The following is an 18,079-nucleotide window of genomic DNA, read 5'->3' on the forward strand; positions in this document are numbered from 1 at the left end:
TCAGCACATAAATCTTGGGGATACAGCTCTGCCCATACAGACAGGTCATAGCAGAGTGACTTGATACATTATTCTAAATTGAACTGAAGCCAGCGGAGGAGAGGCACAGAAGAACGACATACTATTTCTAAAAGATTCTCTTCATTGATGTTTTGACTAGCGTCCAAGGAAGTCTTTCTGAACTAAAGAAAAGGCCCCAAGAGTAGACCACAGGGAGATCTTGATGAGGGAGCATGGTGGGGTATTGTTGGCAGGAAAATATCTGGTGTTTGGTATTTTGAAAATACAAATGGCAGTCAGGGCTGATGGGTGACTGACTAGTCAGAGAATGTGGGAGAAAAAAAATGGCCAAGGTCACATAGTCTTAGCACAGTCTTCCCCCTTAGTGGTTTTGGGGACAGCACTTCACATCTATAGGAAGACTAAGGAGACATGGTTGCCTGCTACCAGTGAACCCAGACATAACAGATCCTTAGGGGGTGCTCATGGTATTGTCACAGCAAGTGAATCTCCTCTAGTCTAAGGACGATTGGTTCAGCCCTGTGGGATGCCTTCTGGGCCTTGGAATCTATGCAATACCCAGGAGTTTATCTGATTACAAACTGCAGTTGCCCCTCAAACTGTATCCTTTGGCATGCTTCAATCACCTCTCTTTGGGTCATGTGTGGCACTCCATACCCGGTCCCATGCTCTGTGATGAGATAGCATACAGTTGGAGGCTGCAGTCCTGGCTCTGGCTGTGTGATCCTGGCCCATCCCTTTACCTCTGATGATAAGATGAGGATGGTCATGACCGACCCATGGGCTGCTGTGAAATGGAGATAAACCTCTGTAATGGTTAACTAGGGACAGAACATTTTATCAGCCATTAGCCATTATCTAAATTCTACATGTGACCAAAGTGAAAGGTACTGACCCTTTCCTCACTCCCCCTCCCCAAGGCCTCTCACAGGCTGGGAGATAGTACAGTTCTGCACAGCACGCTGTTTGCTGCACAACAGCTGCCTCCAGCTAAAGCCTTCAGGACCAGCTTGACTCACTTTGGGGACTCTCATTACTACAGTTCACAGTTGTCTTCTCTATAAGGAACACACTCTGCCACATGATGGCATCCTGAAGAGTCACATCCTTTCTTGCAACCCTAGGCCAAGTCATAGGCTTCCATCAACCCCACTTCCAAGTCACGGACTGCTGTCAACCTCTCTTCCTAGGACCTCATCAACATCTCATCGATGCCCAGCCACTTGCTCCATTCCATCATCATGGCCACCCAGGACAAGAGGCTCAGGTTGATGTTGACTCCAGGTATTGAATAAGATCAAAATCTCAGAGTTGCAAATCATTCTGAGTTCGTCTGTTACATCCCAGTGATATCCAAACAGCTCCCTCCTGCCCCCATCCAGAAAAGCTACTCAGGCTGAGCACCAGGGTGCTAGCACCGGGAAATGGAGAAAGAACAGGCATGGGTATTCACTCCCTCTGCTTCCTGCCACTGTGATGGAAGCTGCTCTGCCTGCCACACTGCTCTGCAGTGAAGGTTGAGCCTTCTGAAACTTTGAGCCACATTAATATACCCCTTTGAAGCTGCTTACTCAAGTTATTTCACTAGTGTTAGGAAAATAAATATTACACAGAGGCTCATAAACATACATGTGTTTCTTTCTCTACTTTGTGCCCCACCCCATAAGCCCCATAAATTAACACACAGAGACACACACACTAGTGCACACATACACACCCACACACATACACACAAATACACATGCGCACAAGCATGCGTGTGTGAATGCACCGATGTTTTCAGTAAAAGTCTAGTTGTCGATTCTCACTTGATAGGAAGAAGTTAGCCTTTTCATCTACACTAAATCAGGGACAGAAGGGACTGAGACAGAGAGCGTGGATGCTCTGGGTTTAAAGCAGCAGCTCTGCAGCTATCCCTGTCTTCTGGCTTCAGATGCTGTGGATCTGAGTTCTGGTCCTCATGCTCCCACTATAGGCAACCCACTTAGGCAACCGAGCCATCTCCCCAGTCTCTGCCTCTCTGCCTAGATTGTTGGTTGGAGTGTTGGGATGGAGTAGACGCTTCCTTGTACACATGTGGAGATGAAACCCTTTTAGTGACAATGCAAATCAATCCGTGACAGTGATAGCACCCCTCTAATCCTCTGTGGTTGCCTGTTCCTAGAGAGACAGTCAGTCACTCACTGCCACTTGGGCTGGGGTCTCTCGCCTTGACCAGTCTTGGAGCAGCTGCCGGTATGCTCCACCACATGGCAGCCCTGGCAGTCAGCTGCCCTGGGTCAAATCTGGAATGTGTTGTTCTGCTGTGTAATTAACAGTATTCGCTTTTAGGGCCTGACTTGGGACTGGGTGCCAAGAGCATTCCTGAGGGGTCAGAGGGAACATGTTTACTGCGGCAGGAAGTTCCTGCCGGGAGTGCTTGGTTTGTACTCTCAGGCTCAGATGCTCAAGCAAGCCTCCCTGGGCCCTGTTGTGTGCCAGGCCTGGAGAGCCACAGAGGGGGTGGGGGTAGCATGAGCTGTAAGAGGACAGCTGTGGGAGGATCCGTGATATCAGGAGTCTGGGGCTTGGGGGATAGGAACAAGTGGGTGACTCCTCGGACCCTGAGCACCACTGTGCATCCCCTTTATGCTGGAGTGTGAGCCATTTGCTAAGATACTCTTCCAATCCAAAGAGCATTTTTAAAAGCAAAAGTAGCTCACTCTTTCAAAACTACAAAATGCTGCGAAACGTATGCGCTCAGCAACAAAGGGTCCTCAAAAATCACCCACTTGGTCTGTGAACATTTATTTTTCTAGCATTTTCTCCCAGATTTCAGAATAACAGCACCCATGAAACTTTATAGCACTGGGGTTGCACTCGAGCCTCGTACGAAAGCCTGTGGGTATACTCCTCACTATGTTGATGGGCACACCTGCCCATTGAACACATCAAGGGACTGGTCACTCAAGATGTGACCACTCCAAAAAGGAAGGAAGGGTTGAGTCCTCATTCACAAGGAGACACGTGGATCCTTTTCTGAGCACTTGCTTGACCCAATGGCAGAGAGTTCAATAACTTAGCATCTTCATTAGAAGCCAAAATTTGTTCCGAGTCCACCCTCTGCTGCTATCAACAGGACAAGTAGTACTGAGTGTGGTATCCTTGCCTATACCCCAGCCCCAGGTAGGCAGAGGCAGGAGGATTCCGGAGTTCAAGGCCAGCCTTGAGTCCTTGAGACTTTGTTTCAACAAAGCCAGTCAACCAAACAAACACAAGAAGAAGAAGCTGTGGTTAGACAGTGTCTGTCAACTTCCCACAATCAAGAGTCAGCTGAGAAGAAAGCCTCATTTGAAGAATTGCTTAGATCAAGTTAGTTTGTAGCTTGTGTGAGGGAGTTTTTTGATTGTCAGTTAAGGTGGGATAATCCACTCATGGACTGGGACCTGTTCGGTATTGATGAAACTTAGCTGAATACAAAAAAGCCAGCAAGCAAAGATGCTTTTATCCTGTCTCTGCCTTTGACTATGGGTGCTGGCAACTAGCTGCTTGAGTTCCTTGCCTGAAATGATGGGAAGAGCTGCATTTGGGGATCAAAGACTTCTACCCTCCATCCCAGTGACTCACAACATTCCCCTGCCCACTGTTCTCCTGTGGTACAGGGCTTTGTTCATGTCTGCCACTTGTAGCCGGAGGATCCCAGGGGATGCTATTCCTATGGCAGCAGTGATGCTGCATCAGAAGCACGTGGAGACTGGAGGGAGAAGGGCTGTGAGGAAGTACTCACAGAAGAACATGCATGGTCTGTCCCCTAAGCTGCAGTGGCTCCACCTGCTGAGGTGTAGAGTCTACCCCCTAACTCTTCGCACTGCCCAGGACACAGCCCCATGCCCTAGGAGCCAGCCCCCCTAGGCAAGGCTTTCCCCAGTGTTTAGCTCAGTCCTTCCTACAGGTGCTTTGATCCAACCTGAGTTTTAAATGCCTTAGTTGCTGAGTCCAGCATGGCCATGTAAAAGATAATATAACATGGTTTCCTGCTTCTAGAACAGAGCCAGCAGGGTGTGGGCCCCCAGGAGTGTTGATGGCTGCTGTGGATGTAAGGCTTGTTTGTATAATACTGTACATATTTTCAGGTTCCTCCGAAGAATGTCCTCCTTGCTAACATTAATGTCCCTATGATAATTAAAAATAGCAGGAGTCCAGGAGTCAAGGACATGTCTATGTCTTTAGAAAAATAATAAATGCTGGGAAACTTCAGGACAGCCTTTAAGGCTCTGGAAAAGAACTCTAAAATCGTGAGTTTAAAAATGCATAATTTCTCTACTATGCAAAAATATAAGGATTCAATGTGAATTGTATAAGGAACTTCATAGATCAAAAGGAACAAATGAATCAACTTGTCAGAAAGACACAAAGACAGGCAGATACAAATTCAGGCAGATTCCTGAGTTCAAGAGTAACCTGGCACAGAGGGAATTTAGGTCCAGGAGTGGTTGGAATGATAATTTCAGGGCAGGACCCCACCCAGCTATCTTATTGTCTGTGGTTATGCTTGCTGTCTTTTCCTAAGAGTCAAGGGGCTAAGGTCATGGAACGCTGATTCCTGGGATGGTCAAGAGGGAACCTGAAGTAAATAACTTGATATATAAATAAAAACCTGGGCTTTTGGTCTGCTTGATATAAGCTAGCAGAAAGCAATTGCAGTTCCTTTTTAGAATTTTTCCCTAGCAAGGGCAGAGCTACCTGCAGATCTCTGGAGAGTGACCACAGCTCTTTTAGAATTTTTCGTAGCACTTTTAGAATTTTTTTGGCTTTTTTATTTTGATCAGAAAACCCAACAATTACTTTTAGAATTGTACTAACAGGATTTCTGCCTTGGTAGGAAGTTTAAAGAATTTTTTAAAGCAGCTTTTCTGAACAGAGAGCTTTTAGAATTTTTACTATCAGAGAAAGCTGTCTCAACCAGAGAGCTGTATCGAGCAGAAATCTAACTGTATCAAACAGAGACTTTTTTTTTTAGATTAGCAAGAAAAAGCTGTCTAGATCAGAGCAGAACACAGAGCAACCTGGAAAGCCATGTCGCACAGAATATAGGCCATCAGTTCATAACCCACGATTTGACTTTGAGTAGTTTGGTTTTGCTGCTCCACGAAACCCATTCGTTCAGAAACCTGGAGCTAGCTGAGGCTGGTCCTTGGCACTTGGTTACTTTTATTCTTGTTGGGAAAGTGAACATTTTCTGACAGCAGAGGTTGGGGTAACACAAGATACACAGGGTAGAGGCACAAGCAGTGAAAGTATGTGGTGAAAAGACTGTAAGGTTCAGTCTCCAGCTCTGCATCACTGCTGCAGTACCCATGAAATGAAGGGGACACTCCACCTCTGTGAGTTTGTCCTTCTAGGTAGTCTTACTATTTATGCATGCCTACTTTACCCACTTGTCACTAGACAGCCATGTGACCCACCCCTGAGTCCTTAGAACAGTATTTTAGTCACTATTCCTGTTGCTGGAGGGAAAACAAAAACACAAGAATCCTGACCAATGTAATTTAAGGGAAAAAGGTTTATCTGGCTCACTGTCCAAGGATGCAGTCCATCAGAATGGAAAGTCAAAGCAGAAGGAATTTGAGTAGCTCTGTGTCACCATCAGGAGACAGAGATGCTTGCCTTACTTTCTCTTTTTGTATGCAGTTAGTTGTGTCCTAACCTACAATGCAGTGGCTCCCACTTTCTGTGTGTCTTTCTATCTTTTTATCTAGAAACCTAATCTAGATAATCCCTCACAGGCATCCATAAATGCTAAATAATGCCTCAACAGTATGTTTGGAAGCTTGTCTCCTAGTGTACTGGCTGGTTTTGTGTGTAAACTTGACACAAGCTGGAGTTATCACAGAGAAAGGAGCTTCAGTTGAGAAAATGCCTCCATGAGATTCAGCTGTGAGGTACTTTCTCAATTAGTGATCAAGGCGGGAGGGGCCCATTGTGGGTGGTGCCATCCCTGGGCTAGTAGTCTTGGGTTCTATAAGAAAGCAAGCTGAGCAAGCCAGGGGAAACAAGCCAGTAAGTAACATCCCTCCATGGCCTCTGCATCAGCTCTTGCTTCCTGACCTACTTGAGTTCCAGTCCTGACTTCCTGTGGTAACGAACAGCAATGTGGAAGTGTGAGCTGAATAAACCCCTTCCTCCCCAACTTGCTTCTTGGTCATGATGTTTGTGCAGGAATAGAAACCCTGACTGAGACACCTCCTGTGAAGCTGATACTCAACAAGTCTTTGAGTACCCCAAGAACGAGTACAGTCAGGGAGCAGCAGGGGGTGATGGGTAGAATCTCTGGAAAGAACATTCAACAAGGAAAACAAGAAGGCAGAGCCCCACAAGCAGCCCAGCCTACATTCCTTGTCTTTCCCTAGGGGCAGGAGACTCATTGCACAAGGTGGCTTTGTGCCATAAAACTTGGGGCCAATGGGCCCCTTAACCTCCTGCCCTGTTGCACATTTCCCAGTCTCAGCATCCTTCAGATGTTTCAGCCTGGTAGGAGCAAGAAACACTATCGCTGTCTCCTCTAGACCTGAGAGACCAATTGCATGTTGCCAGTCAGAGCTGTGGGCTTTGGTGACCTACAGAAGCTGTGGTAATAAAGTCTACAAAAGACACAGACCCTTACCAGAGCCAGGTGCTTCCCTGGCTGCACACATTCTTGAGGTGTTCAAGAGGGTGCATAGGAGATGGAAGTTGCCTGAGGGAGATACAACTTTTCAAAACTGCCAGCCACGCTGGGCTGGATTTTAGGGATGCAGCTGCCTGTTACTCGTGTGACTCACCTCTTACCCATGCTCCTGTAAATAAGCCATTACCTTTGGTCCTTGATATTAGCTCACCATCCACACTCCAGTAGTAACCCTCACCCACACTCCTGTGAATAACCATGATAATTCACTGCTTCACCAAGCTGAATTTGGGTAGACTCATTTTGTCAGTCTGTCAGTGCCCTATCTAAAGGGAATCTTCAAGTTTCCCCTGAAAAAGTCACACAAGTATTAAGGCCTCACTAGGCCCAGAAACTAGGTTAGAAGAACAAGTTTGGGACCAGGTTTGAAGCCATGTTTATTGACAGGTTACCTTCTCAGTCGCCAGTGAAATAAACCAATTCAAATCAGATTGTATTAAAGCCAGATTTACTGGGAAACTGCTCTTGGGCAGATGAGTTCACTGGCCCCAAGGCCAGGGAAGTCACTATGGGGAAAGAGGGTGGGGGTGGGGAGTGGGGGAGGTAGAGAGAAAGAGAGAAGCACCCACAGAAAAAGAAAAGGAGAAAAAGAGAGACATACCAGAATGTATGGATTATGTAGGGAGGAGCCTCTGGGGGAAGGGCAGTCTAGCCCCTGGGCTGGAAAGTTCACAGTTGGAGGCAGAGTGCCAGGTAGGGACTGAGGGTTGCTGGAAGACCCTGGGAAGCCAGGTCTGCTTTGGTGTGTAAAATATGCGCCTCAATCTCTTGTCCTGGGTCTGAAACCAAACATTCAGGCTATGGCCCCTCTCCTAGAGTCTCAGTGCCATTTGACTATGTTTGTCTGGAGAATTTAGAAATTGTGCAAAGGACCTGGCTTGGATCCTTCACTGGATAGACAGTGATAATAAACGTTCTCTGAGTTTGCTTGAAGGGGGTTGTGAAACAGTGGTATACCACACACCGACTCTCCAGTCTCGTGATGACCATCACATGAGCCACTCTGATCCCAGGCTCCTGCAAAGGCAAGACCTAACCACTTCCGTCCATCTGGCTGCCATCCGTCCCGCAGACACAATGTTTATATTAATACTCCAAAGTAGGGCTGGTCCCAGCGTCTGAATCCCCAGGTCCCCTGTGACCACTGCCTGCAGCTGTTGTGCTGGGGCTATAGGTTATTTCTGCTGACTGCTGAGGGGTCTCTCTCTCTCTCTCTCTCTCTCTCTCTCTCTCTCTGTGTGTGTGTGTGTGTAGTGTGTGTGTATGTGTGTGTCACTCTCTGTCTCTCTGTCTCTCTTTGTCTCTCTGTGTGAGTGAGTATGTGTGTCTGGTGTGTCTGTGTGTGTCTGTGTGTGTAGGAGGGTGGCATCCTGTTCCCCAAGCCTGTTCGATGATCTCCACTTATGATATGAGTGAAGGTCTCCCCAGCAACAACCTTTAAGGTGTCATATGCTTCCGCTGGCCTCTACAGTCACCTACAATGTTCCCATTTCTTAAATTGCCTCTAAAGGAATTCAGTTTGGGGATGGTGCAAAACAAGGCAGAAAATGTTAGTTTCTATAAAATTGTTGTTCCTCATCCCCATGGGTCCTTCCCTCCACCGTGGACTGTTGTGAGGTCCATTATAACCACAGGACCCTGGTTCTGGTTCTGGACTAAAAGATCTAGGGAAAGCCACCCAATGTTTCTGAGGATTGATATCTTCACTTGGTAAAGACATATATCCATCTAGATGCCAAGGATTAATAAGATAGAAAAAGCTGGGGCCTGGAGAGATGTCTCAGTGGTTAAGAGTATTGACTGCTCTTCCAGAGGTTCTGAGTTCAATTCCCAGCAACCACATGGTGGCTCACAACCATCTGTAATGGGATCTGATGACCTCTTCTGGTGTGTCTGAAGACAGCAACAGTATACTCACATACATAAAACAAATAAATCCAAAAAAAAAAAAAAAAGAAGAAATTAAGAAAGAAAGAAAAGAAAGAAAAGAAAGAAAGAAAGAAAGGGAAAAGGAAAAGGAAAAGGAAAAGAAAAGCCATGCCGGCAAGCGGACAATGTTTGATTTGAATTCTTTTTTCTTTCTCATTGCTAGAGATAATTGTATTGGAAGGCATGCCTCAGAGGAGTGGCTGCCTGTGAGTATCTGGCTCCACCACACCTCTTATTGGTTAGTACATCTGTGTTTAGGAGCTGAAGAGAAGGAAGCCCAAGGCAAAAACCTAACCTTCCACATTTCTTGGGCACCACTAACCTAGCTAGTGGTGTGTAGACAGTGAAATGCCAATGCCATACAGTGCTTCTTAGTGAGTGTCACAAGGACCAAGACAGTGTCGTAGAACTAGGGCCATTAATAGCCATAGAGATGGAATGAAGTTGAATCTCACCTCGATTTCTAGAAAGTTCTCAGGTTCTACTGAGTCTAAATCCTTACAAGAATGTAATTGCATGATGCCTGCTGGGTGATACCCACGCCTATTCCACTTGGGCTATAGCCGCAATGCAGTGTACTGTCTCTGAACTCATGTGGCCCTGCCAGGTGCTAGTTCTGAAGAGATGCTGGACAGAACTCACTACTCTGAACTTGACCACATCTCTGCTCTACTGGGTTCATGGTCCAGAGGAAGGTAGAATGGATATTGTCATACAATGTCACAATGCCCATTTTCCCTGGATATTGGAATGCAGCTGACCCTTAAGGTAGACTTGCCACTAGCTTCACCCTGGTTTTTACTGGAACCCTAAAGTGCCAAGGCAGGGAGGGTTTCTGCCACCTTTCTAGTAAATGGAGGGTTAGGCTGTGTGGGGGTTGAGATACAGGGTCAGCTGCTCCAACCATAACCAAATTAACAATGCTGAAAAAGACAGGAGTTCCTGTCTATATCGGTCTGGCCCAGACGCCTGCTCAAAGGGTTGCTAAGCTCTTCCCAATACTCCAGTAGTCCTGGCTTAGGGTGTGGTAAGGATGACTCACTGGGGCCACCCAGCACGTGATCCCTGAACACTTTGCAAAGAACAGTGATTGATCTTGTGGTCACTGGAGTCTCAGACACAAATAGAACTTCTCACTTCTGTTCAGGAGCCACAGCTTGCGGCTTAGCCTCGTGGCCTATAGGTTCTGGCTGCAACAAGGCCTGGACCTGCATTCCTGTGTCCCATGTTCAGTTTAACATGAGCCATCAATGACCAGAGACTGGCACCTTCTATCTCATCCTTGTTTTTAAAAAAAAAAAAAAAGAAAAAAAAAAGAAAAAGAAAAAAAAAACCCTGTTCTTTCTAAAACGTCATTCTCTGTCACCTTGCTTTCTTTCTTGTAAGTGGGAGAAACGTATAGATATAACCGTTTAGAATTCAGGCTATTTGCTCTCAAGTCTAACTTAATTCAGATTCACTCTCAGTGGATAAGGCTTTATAAAACAGTAATTAGCCAGGCAGTGGTGGCACACGCCTTTAATCCCAGCACTTGGGAGGCAGAGGCAGGCGGGTTTCTGAGTTCGAGGCCAGCCTGGTCTACAGAGTGAGTTCCAGGACAGCCAGGACTACACAGAGAAACCCTGCCTCGAAAAACCAAAAAAATAAAACAAAATAAAATAAAACAGTAATTAATGTTGGGATTCAGAGTGATAGCCTAGTGGTTAAGAGTCCATATTACTTTTCCTGAGGACCTAAGTTAACATCCCAGTACTCATGTCATGTGGCTTCCAACTGTCTATGACCTTAGCTCCAAGGGAATGGAAGCCTCTGGCCTCTACAAGAACCTGTGCTCGAATACACATATCCACAGACAGAGATATAAGTTAAAATGGTTTTTTTTTTTTTTTTTAAATTGTGGTATCAGGGTTGATGGTTCAGCAGTTCAGAGCACTGGCTGCTCTCATGGAAGACCAAAGTTCAGTTAAGTCCTCACGAGGCAGCTCACAAATTTCTATAACTGCAGTACCAAGAAATCTGATATTCTCTTCTGCCCTTTGTGGACATCAGTCATGTGCATGGTTCACAGACATACATACAGGCAATACATTTATACATATAAAATTTTTTTGAAATACTGATTATCAGGCCCCAGTTCCCTCCAGAAAACCTAGTTTAAGATATCTGAGATACATTCCATCAGAGAAGCTTCTTTGGCAGTATATGGGTGTTAACAGAGACCCACAACTGGTCAACATGAAGAGAACGAGGGACTGTAGAGTGCTCAGCTCTAAATGGGACATTTATCTCATACTCCCTACCCACAATGAGCAGGGATCACCACAAAATAGGGGCAAAATCCAAATGCAGTCTAGCCAAAATCCTAATGTAGATAGGGGAGGGGCTTATGAAGGCACACCCTAAGCTATTAGCAATTTGTGGCTTCTGGTGAGGGAGAGTCAGTTTTTTTCAGTTTTTTTCCAGTAGGATATCCATAGTCCAGTAGATAGCTCTATACCCATGTATGTATAGATAGTACTAAGTGAATTCGGTTGGAGGGGGGGAGGGAGAGAGAGAGAAGGAGAGATTGAGATCATGCAGTTGAGAGGAAAGGTGATTGGAAGGTCAGGGGAGGGGTTAAAGGGGAGGGAATGGGAGAATAGATGTGATAAAGCACATTATATACATGTAAAATTTTTTTCAAAAATAATTAAAAACATATTCAAGGTGAACTTGTATATTGGTTACTCTTGTGTTGCCATAACCAAAGTTGACATAAACACATAATTATTTGGGCTCATGGTTTCAGAGGGTTTGGTTTATCACGCCAGGAAAGGCATGGAGAAGAAAAGTAGTTGGTATCCTGTTAGTGATGACACAGAGAGAAAGTAATGCTGCCTCTCAGCTGGATTTCTCTGTTTTCTTTTCTTTTTCTTTTTTTTTTTTTTTAATACTCTGGGTCCTCAGCTCATGGGAAGGTGCTGCTTACATTCAACATGGGTCTTTCCTTTGAATTATTTTCCTGGAAATGGCCTCTCAGACACACTTAGAGGTATGCCTCATTGCTTTACATTTTTGTTTGTTTGTTTGTTTGTTTGTCTCTTGTTGCTGTGATAAAACACCTTGTTAGAAGCAGCTTAAGGTAGAAAGGGTTTACTTGTCTCACTACACTACTCCAGGTTACACTCAGTCTATCATTGCTAGGAAGTCAAGGCAGCAGGAACTTGAAGCATCCTGTCACATAACACCCAGTCAAAAGCAGATAGCAATCCATGAGTGTGTAGATGCTCAGCTCACTTCCTCCACTTAGTCCCCTACTCAGTTCAGGATCCCCTGCTTAGAGAATAATGCTATCACAGAGGCCAGAGTTTCCCACTGCAACAAGCTTAATTAAGGCAGTCTCTCAAACACAAGCTTATAGGCTATCCCAAAGTAGACTGTCCATCCCTGAGACTCTTCCAGTTGATTCTAGATTGTGTCAAGGAAACAATTAAATCTAATCCTTCGCTCACCAATCTGCTAGGTGGTTCCTAGCAAATTCAAACAATTTGATGAAGAAGATTGTCCATCCAAGTTTGGGAGCAAAGCCCTGGGAGATGCTGATGATTCCCAGGTCAGGTGAGAGGGGCAGAAAAACAGGCAAAGAGAAGGATGTACAGTCACCAGTATTCCTTTTGTTTTGAACTTAAAAGAATGCTGATTTTAGTCACCTGATCTTTGTGTATTTGGGACAGTTGTGATGGCATAGGACACATAGTGGCAATGGGTGACAGTCACCTCATGGTAACTGGGAAAACAGAGAGAGAGAGAGAGAGAGAGAGACTGGCACCAGATTTGTTAGCTAGGGACATACAGATGATGTCTCAGTAAGGGTCCTGTCAGAATCTGTGAAGAGGGGCAAGGCTGCATACTGCACAAACAGCAGCTGATTATAATTCCAACATTATATTCTTACATCTCTCTTGTCTTGTTTAGGTTCTTGTCTAGTACCTGGAAGAGCTCCTTGGAATTCTTTGAACATCAGATGTATCACTGGAATCTTTGTCTGCATGGAAAACTGGACACAATTACTTCTGTCTTTGTCTTTTTATATAAGAACACAGGTCATATTGAGTCAAGGTCTCATCCCACTTTAGTGTGATGTTATCTTAAACAGTTATGTTTGGAAACATCTCTAGTCATACTCTAAGCTACGAGGGGTTAGAACTTCTGCCATATCTTTATAAGGGGATATAATTTAACTCTCATCAGTTAGCCAGGCATCATTCCTGTGTGCAGTAACTGATGCCTGCGATCATGCTGTGACCTCAGACAACGACAAGGTCTGCCGTTGCTGAAGGGGCTCAGAGTAAATGACTGTCTCACACAGTGCTCCTGGCAAAGAAGACTATATGCCTATCCCGAAGGTAAATCAGGAAGACAGCATGTGCTAGAACCTACCACATGAGTTAACTGGGAGTTGGCTCTCTTGGTTTGCTTGCTTTTAGTTTACACTCTGTACTAATACTTGGGTCAAGGGCATTCTGTTTTACTCTTCTGAGGTATGAAATTACATTCCTGGCCCCAAAGTTTGCATATGCCTGGCTCATCATGGGGCTACCATTGGATATGAAAGATGTAAGATACAGCCAAGGTTGCTGCTGACAGCCTTTATGTGATCAAAAAGAACAAGGCTCAGGTTGAAGCCAACACAAGGAAAGATAGGACAGAGATGGAAGACAACAAACCTTGTTGACATCCATAGAGGTGCTGGACCAAGACTTTTTGAAGTCTTTCCTAATTCCCAAATTTTCATCCCTTTTAACTAATGAATTCTCTCTGTAATTTGGTTCAGATATATGTAGGTGTTGTCTCTTGCAACTAAACCATTGTAACTGGTTTGGGAAGTTACAGCAGCATCCAGAAACAAAGGTGGAATGGGCCAGAGACAGTCTTAAGTGGACACAGCAACCCATAAGCATCCATGAATAGCGTGACTAAATGGAGGTCACATAAGTCATAGCCTCTGAGCTTTAACAGGGATTGTGTCTGTCGATATCTGACACTTTAACAAAATACTTAGGACAATTAACTTAAAAGAATGCTGATCTGTAGTCACCTGACCTTTGTGGATTTGGGACAGTTGTGATGGCATAGGACACATAGTGGCAATGGATGACAGTCACCTCATGGCAACTGGGAACACACACACACACACACACACACGAGAGAGAGAGAGAGGGAGAGAGAGAGAGAGAGAGAGAGAGAGAGAGAGAGAGAGAGAGAGAGAGAGAACCATGATCCCACTGTCTACTGTCCCCTTCCTTCCACTAGACGCCATCTTCTGAAGTTCTAATGGCACCAGGAGCTGGAGACCACGCCTTCCACATGTAGCCTTTGGGGGTCATGCAAGAGCCCATCTAGAGCCGAGGCAGAAAGTGTAGGATACATAGTTCTTTGCTCATTCGTGTCACGCTTTGTGTCCCTTCTCCCTTTTTCCTTTTCTACAGTTACTGTCATCAGCTGCCTTTCTGTTCCTTGTCCAAAATGCTAGAACCTTCTTATTATGATACAGGTGCCTGGAATTAGTCCTAGCTTCTCTGAGCCCTGCAAGTGGGGTGAAAAGCAAACCATTATGTAATTGTCTCACACCCGACATCATAGGCTCATTATAAAGGAGATGAAGTTCTCTCTTCCCCCACATCATCATTGGCTCCTCTGCACTCCCGGTCATTTTGCTGAACAATAGCTAGGTATTTTTCGTGCCCGTATTCTTCTCCCACACAAAGACATCTTTTCTCTGATAATGCACAAGCTTTGTAAGTAAGTCTTTACTGAGGATAATTTCGTCACTATGGATCGCCTGTTCAGTTGTTAAAATCTCAGACCAAGAGGGAGATGGCTGTCAGTAAAGTCAGCTTTGCAAGCATGAGGCCCTGAGTTTGAGCCTTAGAACATACAAGAAAACGGTGGTGTGTGTGTGTGTGGGGGGGGGGGGGGGCAGAGAGAAGGTTCCGAGATAAAGGTGCTTGTTTTGAAGCCCGAGCAGCTGAGTTCACACTCGGGACCCGAATCGTGGAGGGAGAGAACTTGTTCTCACTGTTTGTTCTCTGAGTTTCACAGGTTACTATGACATGGGCACAGCCTCATGCACAAATAAATCTTAGAAAAAAAGAGTAGCCTGAGGCTGTAAATTCTGTTACAGTTTGGTGGAAGTATAAAGTAAAGTAAACCCAAGATGGGTATGTGAATAGTTGTGTGGTTTTGGGAACCCCCTCAGCCTCTCTGGACCACAGCTCTTACTAAGGAATTGAGAAAACAATTGTGTTTAGGCCAATAAATAGCCAGTCAGTGATATCCAAGTCAAAATCCCTGATGCTGTATAAAGGGTTCTGTGCAGATGTGATTAACCTTGTGGAAAGAATGTATGCTAGGTGGACCAGGAGCCTCTAATGGTAACTCTGAGTAGCTTTCTAAGTCAGAAAGAGATTTGGTGCAGATAGAAAATCACAAGGGTAAGGGAGATATCTCAGTGAATAAAAAGCACATGTTGTGCAAACCTGATAACTTGAGTTAAATCAAAAAGAAAAAAAAAAAAAGAGGAAGCTGTCCTCTGGTCTCCAAAATCATAACATGGCACATACCTGCAGTCCTTCTCACACATATCATCATATACACATGCATATCTGCCATACACACAACCAGAAAAGGAAAACAAGGATGGGGAGTACAGGTTAAATGGCCAAGGCCTGGGCATGATTGTCAGGGGAGGCTGAGGAGAAGAAAGGAAGGTAGTGTGACCACAGAGGCAGACACAAGAATGTGGCTTGTCACAGCAAATGCCACCATATCTGCAAGAGACAGAGGGTGTATTCTGTCCTGCAGATGACTTGGTCTGAGCTCAATGAATTTGATTTTCAGACTTCTGGCTTCCAGACTGTGAGAGAGTAAAGTTCTAGTGTGGACAGACTGCTCTCAGGTTGCTGTGATACTGCACGTGTACTGGAACCTAATATGATAATAATCAACACCCTTGGGGGTTGGTTCTCTCTCCAGAGCCTCCTCCTCCAAAGAAAGTTGTACAATGCTTGGTGGAAATTCAGATTCTGGGGTCCAAGTCCAGAGCGCCCCCCCTCCCCCCCCAGCCAGAGTCACCAGCAGAGGTCCTAGGCAGCTACATGTGATCTAATCTCTAACTTTGGCTGTAGCATCAAGGTCGCCTCCCCTTTGGGCCTGAGGCACATCAATGGGGAGGATGAAAGAGAATGAAAAGGAAATTGCCCAATGAGGATAGTTGTTTGAGTCTAATACCCAAGCATAGGCAACTTCGCTCATCCATACCTTCTTCTATGTGTGCTAAAACAGCATGCATATATGTAAATACTCAAACCACCCTGCTCTCATAGGAAAAGGAAGACAGCCTGCGCGTTTGACTGAATGGATCATCTAAGAGTGTGTGCTCAGATAAGCATGTGAGGACATAAGCTGGCTCCCTTGGTCCCCAAGTACTCACATGGCACAGAGATATTACACAGAGCTGATGCCACTCCAGGGCTTGCTTACATGCCCATGGATAATAATGCAAAGAGGACATATTTCCCTATACAATGTGCTATGCTGCAGTCACAGGATGCTCTGGCAGGACAGACTTACAGAGCATCAGCTGTGAGCCAGGCTCGCATACTTAAAGGCTCGGATACTTAAAGCAGCAATGGAGTAGAATAAATCATGGTTCTTGTGGAGTCCACCACATTTTAAGTTGCAACCAGGCTACGTGGTCAGTGAACAAAAAAGTAACCAGCTTGTTCCTTGGACAGCAGCATGATGGAGAAAGAAAAGAACAGGGAAGGAGATCCTTGGTCCCATGGTCCCATGAAGGCTGAGTGGGGAGGAATTCAAGGGTGGGGAGGGGGAGTGGGGGTAGATGGGGGCACATCCTTGTGGAGGCAGGAGGGGGGATGGAATAGGTTTCTGGGTGGTGGGGGGAATGGGGTAAGGGGATAAAATCTGAAATGTAAACATAACATCCAATAAAAAAATATGAAAATAAAAAAGAAAAGAGTTTAGTTTGGCTTCCAGTTTCAAAGGGATACGTGTCCGTGATGGTGGAGAGGATGTAGAGCAACAAGAGGCAGATGTGGCAGCAGGAGCTGTAAGCTGAAAAGTTCACATCTTCAGTTGCAAGTAGGAAGCCGAGGGAATAAGCTGGAAATGATGTAAGGATTTTCATCTCAAAGCCCACTCCCAGTGACATACTGTCTCCAGACTGTACCACCTAAACATCCCCAGACAGCACCACTAACTGCAGACTAAGTGTTCAAATGCCTGAGACTATATTGGGGGCAATTTCTCATTTAAACAGCCACAGATAGGAAAAGGTACTTTCCTCCAGCTGTGAGAATCACATGTGTACACAGTCCTAAAGCATCCTTGGAGGTTTTAGACCACAAGAGCAGTGGGATTTAACTGGCAGACTTCCAGAGAGAAGTGGTTGGGGGGGTGGGGGTGGAGCACATCAGATAGACCAAGGAAAGCAAGGGAAGCAACTCTCAGCAAAGAGAACAGCAGGCGCAAAGGTTGTGAGTTAGAAAGTATTTGGCGTGTTGGAGGACTGCAAGAAGCCAGCAAGGCTGGAGTAGAGTTCGCGAGTTGAGGTGTGAGCAGATGAGGCCACAGAGGATGTGTGTGTTGGTAAGAGCATTGATGAGTTCATGGCATGGGTATACACAGACCTTTGGGGACCACCAAAAGGACTAGGATTTAGCCCTGAGAAGATGCAATGGCTACCAGTTGCCTGGATCTGTCAAGGGGATTGGATCCCTGGAATGTGGGTTTGTCCAAACTAAAGTCAGAAAATGTGCTGGGTAAGAATGGAGCAGAGTGGGTACTGTGGCAGGTCCCCACACCCAGTGTGGGGTGATGCATTTTGTCCCAGTGAGATAGCCAGATTAGTAGGATACAGCCCTGTAAAGTCTATGTGGTGTTTGTCTCAACTCCACCCTCTGAGCAGCTCAGAAGCCTCCCAAGGTTAATTGTTATTACAGGAGAGGACACAAATACAGCAGAAGCATAATTTAAATTCTAAAAGGTAAGCCTCCCCTGATGTCTCATGCTTGGTTATGTCCCTAAAGTGCTGTTTAGTCCCCAGGGTCCCAGACAGAAACAAAGGGCTGAGAACAAGGGGCTGAGTCATTGAACTGGAATCCAATCTAGAATTCCCTTGGCCAGAATTCTGGTTTTATTTCTGCTCAGTTGCAGCTGGGACTTTACATTCAGGACCTGAAATGGCAGCATAGCAACAGCCAGGACATCCAGACCCTACCAGCCTCTTAGCACTATTGATTTCCTTATCTTCGCGAGTGATAATGGCTGTTTGAGGAGGTCCCACCAGCCTACAAAAAGATGCTGTACTTCCAGGATATTGGTGCAGCATAGACCTGTTTTCTGTGCCTGCAATCTAGCTGG

General features: G+C 45.5%; 1 long non-coding RNA gene across 4 annotated transcripts in view; it reads left to right on the forward strand.

Moving 5' to 3' along the window:
• LOC117718402 (uncharacterized) overlaps nucleotides 1–16,526 on the forward strand; it is a 54,940-nt gene extending 38,414 nt beyond the window's left edge. For 2 of the 4 annotated variants that reach the window (XR_004608081.2, XR_013103315.1), the window contains 2 exons: nucleotides 1,212–1,305; nucleotides 12,611–16,526. This is a non-coding gene — a long non-coding RNA (uncharacterized LOC117718402). Of the gene's footprint in view, nucleotides 1–1,211; nucleotides 1,306–11,602; nucleotides 11,688–12,610 lie in introns of all 4 variants that reach the window. The other 2 variants (XR_013103317.1, XR_013103316.1) reach the window with 2 other exon arrangements.
• The last annotated feature ends 1,553 nt before the right edge of the window (nucleotides 16,527–18,079 follow it).

Source organism: Arvicanthis niloticus, chromosome 13, assembly GCF_011762505.2.
Source record: "Arvicanthis niloticus isolate mArvNil1 chromosome 13, mArvNil1.pat.X, whole genome shotgun sequence".
Lineage (NCBI taxonomy): Eukaryota > Metazoa > Chordata > Mammalia > Rodentia > Muridae > Arvicanthis > Arvicanthis niloticus.